Source organism: Octopus bimaculoides, chromosome 16 (assembly GCF_001194135.2).
Source record: "Octopus bimaculoides isolate UCB-OBI-ISO-001 chromosome 16, ASM119413v2, whole genome shotgun sequence".
In the NCBI taxonomy this organism is placed as follows: Eukaryota; Metazoa; Mollusca; class Cephalopoda; order Octopoda; family Octopodidae; genus Octopus; species Octopus bimaculoides.
In genome coordinates this window covers 26779120-26784925 of record NC_068996.1, presented here as the reverse complement: position 1 = coordinate 26784925, position 5806 = coordinate 26779120, and positions in this window count along the sequence as shown.

Below are 5806 nucleotides of genomic sequence, written 5' to 3'. Positions count from 1 at the left end.
TATATATATATATATATATATATTTACACGCATATACATATTAATAAACGAAGAGTGGGATAAAAGAAAAAACTAATTTCTGACAAGTGATGCCATGTTTAATTTAGTTACTTCCGCTGTTTGTCTTTATTGTCCTTCCAAGATATCTCCCATCCCAATCTCTGAAACAGAGATGCGTTCGTCCCTACTCTTACTTGTATGATTTTAGAAGCGCCAGCTCCAACATTTTTGGGTGATGTTGCTCAACATTCCGAATTGGATCCTTGTGTATGGTATTCTTTTCTCCTTGAGGATCCGGCTGGAGTTGACGGTTTCGTGTTGGTCGGCCACATACCACGTGATCACAAGCGGACGAATGCAACAACGCACGCTCCCACGTCCGACCTGGCTTTATTTTGTTGGTGCAAATCTGGAATGGGATCTAATGGGTACAAGAATAGGGAAGTACATCTAAGTAGCTAGTTAGAAAATCTCTATAAGAGATGAAAGTAGTAACTATACTGAGAAGTAATATTTGTCGCCGCTTCAACATGACTGTTTGTACAACGTCAGTTTGTACGGAACAGCCATGTTGAAGTGGCGACAGACATTTCGAAGTACATCTAGTTGTTCGTTTGATCTGTATATTGCTGTTGTTCTTGTCCACGTTTTTACTAATGTCATCATTGTCGTTGTTGTCGTTATTGTTATTGTTGTTGCTGATTAGTCTCAGTGATGTTCGTGTAAGTAGTTGTATGAGTAGCAGTATTTGGAGTTATAGTTTTAGTTGTAGTTACTTTTTTTTATTGTTGCGGTATTGGTGGTGGAGGAAGAGAGAACTTGTATTTTGCCAGAGTCTTTGGCCTTAAATAACTGGGACAACTCGTTCTCTTCATACTGATTAGACACAAGCAGGCCACGTCACATTACGTTACAGGTGATTTGAATGTTTAGAAAAACATGCAAATCTGGTCGACCAGATGACGACGACGACGACGATGATGATGATGATGACGACGACGACGATGAAGAAAACGACGACGACGACGATGACGAAAACGACGACGACGACGACGACGACGATGGTGGTGGTGGTGGTGTTGAAAATAAAGAAAGCAAAGACCTGGAGCACAATAGTTGCTGTTATTGCCAGTGAAGGCACGCATGTGCTATGTGATAGGTAGGTAGGTAAGGCTTGGTCGCTGGAACTCGTAGGGAGGCGGCGGGAGAGGTAGGGTTCTTTTGTCAGTTGACACTTGTCAGTCGTTCTACACGTTTCTCTCTTCTGTCGAACAGTGTGTGGTGTATGTATGTATATAGGTATGTATGATGTATGTATGTGTGTATGCATGCATGTGTGCAAGTATAAATGTATGTGTGTATAATATATAATGTATGCATGTGTGTATAATATATATACGAATACAGAAATAGACATATTTATTTATAAGTATATATATGTATATATATATATATATATATATATATATATATATATACACACACACAAACACATATATGCATATATTTCCATACGCACACAAACACACACACACACGCACACATTCATACACACACGCATGTATGCTTGTATCAATATTAATATTTCAGTATTTACCCTGTATATGTAGAATGTTTGTGTGTGTGTGTGTGTGTTAGTGTATGTGTATGCGTGCGAGTGAGTGTTTTAAGTCAACATTTTCACCATACATAATGAAAATTCAATTCCCCAGCCCATTTGCATAAATTGTTCAGTAAGTGGGTCTCCGTGTCTTAACTAAAGACACAGACGTACACATGCAATGCATATATGTATGTATGTATGTATGTACTTGAGTATATATAAAGGGTAGCAAAACTATATAGAGTTATACAACCAGTGGCCTAGCATGTAAAAAAGTCAATGGACAGCATATTCAGTATAAAATGTAAAAGAAATTACCTATAACAGGCAATTTCTACACGCTCTTATATTTTACAGGAAATTTCTCATATTTTATATTGAATATGTATGTATGTATGTATGTGTGTATGTATGTATGTATGTATGTGTGTATGTATGTATGTATGTATGTGTGTGTGTGCTCGTAAGTGCATACGTGCGTGCGTACGTGTGTATGTGTGTGTTTTGAGTACACATACAAAGAGCGAGTGAGAGATGGGAGGAGAAGCATACACTGTCAGACAAAATAAACATTTTAATTCCTCAAAAACAAAAGAGCAAAAAAATCTGTCATATTTCACAAAAGTAATTCATAAGAGACAAAAATCTTAATGAATTTAATTAGTTAATAGTTATGACAGAGCAAAATCGTTACAGAGTGTGGGGGGGGGGATTCCTTGGCGGTATTTTATCCTACTCTTTAGGGTCTTATCGGTTTGGCTGCCAGCATTTCAAAAATTGAAGCTTACCGAACATTTCAAAATTTGGCACAATAATACACTTGCCCAAACTGAATTGCTGGAGTTATTTCATTTTTTCCAGAAAAAATGTTTTTAAAAAGTTATAGAGGTTTAAATTTTGATAATGTTCACCCAGCCAGGAAACAGGATTTGGAAGCTGTCATTTTGTGCATGACTGCACATTTTGTCGTTAACATCCTGAAAATTGCACGTGTTGTCAATATCTGTAAGCAACACCTGTTATATCTCCGGTAATTTTCTTTCATGTAAATAAATGTTTATGTTAATTTAAAAGATTTATCCAAAAAATCTTAGCATACAACACAACCACCTCAATGCTTAATGACAAAAAGAAACGTGTAAACAAACATGTAAGCATTCAATATGCATTTAATGCAAATGCGATAAACAACACGTTACATGCGATAAACACATTACAAATTTTAACAAAAAGACTAGGAAGAATTAGATGAAAGTTCTCCGGTAATTTTCTTTCATGTAAATAATTTGTTTATGTCCGTTTTAAAATTTGCCACCAAAATCTTATAAAATGACAATGTTCCACAAGATGTACATGTTTATAAGTTATATATGAAAATAAGAGTGAACAAAATATCCTCAAAAAGAAACATTTAACTTTCGGTTTTAATTTATAAAATATCCTTCCTGTTTTCAATGTTTCCATAATCACGCAGAACACAGAACACCGTAAAATTTGTCAACACGTGCTTCCTCGCAGATAAAAGACTTTTCAAAGACTGCTTGGATTCGCTTGTTACTATAGCAACAGGCGCGTTGAGAGACAAAATAGTTCTCTTACTATCGAAACAAGCAGGAATGTGTCTGTGGCTTACGATTGGCTAAAATTACCAACATTTTCAAATCATAATTGCTAATAACTCTTTATTTATTGATTTACAGCGAAAATTACTTTCATGTCATTTATTAGCCTATAAAAGTGTATCATTACACTGAATATGAAATCAATTCGAACAGAATTGATGCTGGCAGCCAAACCGATAAGATCCACTCTTTGTGTTCTGAGTTCAAGTTCCGCCGAGATCAACTTTACCTTTCATCTTTTTGGGTCGTCGAATTAAAAATACCAGTCGAATGCTAAGGTGAATGTAATTCACACTTATCCAATTCCCGACAAAATTGCTGACATTGTACTTATATCAGAAACCATTACTAATATAAATAATGATCCCACATTTTGGTACAATACCAGCAATTTGTGGAGAAGAGGGTGACTCGAATGCATCGTCCCAGTACTTGACTGGTACTTATTTTATCGACCCCGAAATGATGAAAGGCAAACGATGAAAGACCTCGGCAGAATTTGAACTTAGATTGTAAAGAATTGGAAGAAATGCCGCAAAACGTTTTTCTGACGTTGTAATGGTTCTGCTAGCTCACTGTCTCAACAACAGAGGTAGCAGCAGCAGCAGCAACAACAACAACAACAACAACAACAACCACAACAATCCTTCTACTATAGTCCCATGAAATTTTGTGACCGGGGACTAGTCAGTTAAACTCAGAACGTAAAGCCAGAAGAAATGTGCTAACTAATTTTGTCTGCCGTGGTAACGAGTGGGCTCCAAAAATGTTTTGCAGGAAAATGTGTGTTAGGAGTCAGAGAGTTTCAGCGTTTGTAACAAAAAATTGTCCTGCAACTTAGCAAAGAACCAAGTGGTCAGCTTTTTGATTGGTTGATTGGCTGGTGGGCCAGTTGGGCCAATGGTCGGTCGGTCGGACGGTCTGGAAGACGATATCATTCATATTTCTTAGCAACTGGTAAAAAAAGAATATATATATATATATATATACATATATATACTTACATGCACACACACACACACACACACACATATATATATATACGACGGACTTCTTTCAATTTCCGTCTACCAAGTCCACTCACAAGGCTTTGGTCAGCCCGAGGCTATAGTAGAAGGCACTCGCCCAAGGTCGTACGCAGTGGGACTGAGCCCCGAACCATGTGGTTGAGAACAAAGCTTCTTACCACACAGCCAATTATACACACACGCGCGCTAGCCCACGCCCACAGACAAACAGACAGGCAGACAGAAGACAGACAGATAGATAGATAGATAGATAGATAGATAGATAGATAGATAGATAGATAGATAGATAGATATGAATATATAAAGACAGGAAGGTAGATTGAAAGATAGCTAGATACAGAAAATATCTGCATTTCACAATAAAGGTTATGAATTTGTGACAAACATTCCATAAAGAGTCTCTCAGTACACTCTTTACCTGCTTGACAAATGGCGGATAGGAAAGACGAGATGGAGTGTGGGGGAGTGGCGCCTATAAGAGAATTTGTAAATGTGTTTGTGTGTGTATGTAAAACCCCTTCTTCCATTTCTCCACCCCGGCCCCACTTTGTGTGTGTGTGTGTGTGTGTGTGTGCACGTACGGGAAATGAAAGATTTAGATGTGAATTAATCAGATGCAAGATTACCTGTAGTCTGACATTAAAAAAATAAGAATGGAAAATAAAAATGAAAAGCGATTTAATCGCTTTCATGTTTATTATTCGTCCCACATGCATACACACGCACAAAAGCATTCACAGATAGCACACACACACACACAAATATTTTCTCTTTTTATGGTATATTTTATTTTCTAGAGTTTCTGTTGTTGCGCCGCAAGCTGCATTAAGAAAGAAAAATACAATGGCCTGGTATTTCTACAGTTATACCCGGGCGTCGTCTGTGTCTGTCATGAAGCTTACACATAATAATGCAATATGTAATATATACATGTGTGTGTGTGTGTGTGTGTGTGCGTGCGTTCGTGCGTGTGTATGTATTCATATGAATGTGTCTATGTATGTGCATGTATGTGCATGTATGTATGTATGTATATATACATATAAATGTATGTCTATTATCGATAGATGTATTGAATGGATAGAGTGATGGAATAATGCTTACGCGCACACTCGCGCGCGCGCAGTGGGGTAGTGAAAATATGCAAGATATGTATGTAGGAGTATATATAAAGTATTTAGGTGGGTATATTGTACGCACGTATGTCAATAAAAGACACACAATGTGTGTGTGTGTGTGTGTGTGTGTGTGTGTGTGTGTGTGAGCATTAGTGTGTAAATGTAATTTTTCCTAATTTTGTTTCAGAACTTAAAAGGTACAACCTGTTTCACAGTGTAAACAGATACGTCTTCAAAGGTAAGAATGATTCTTACCTTTGAAGATGGTAAAGTTTGCATTGTGAAACAGGTTGTTTCTTGTAAGACCTGAAACAGAATTTAGAAAACACACATTCACACGCGCGTATACGTACGTACATACATACATACATCCACACACACACACACACATATATATGTATATACACACTACATATATATACATAGCATGTATAT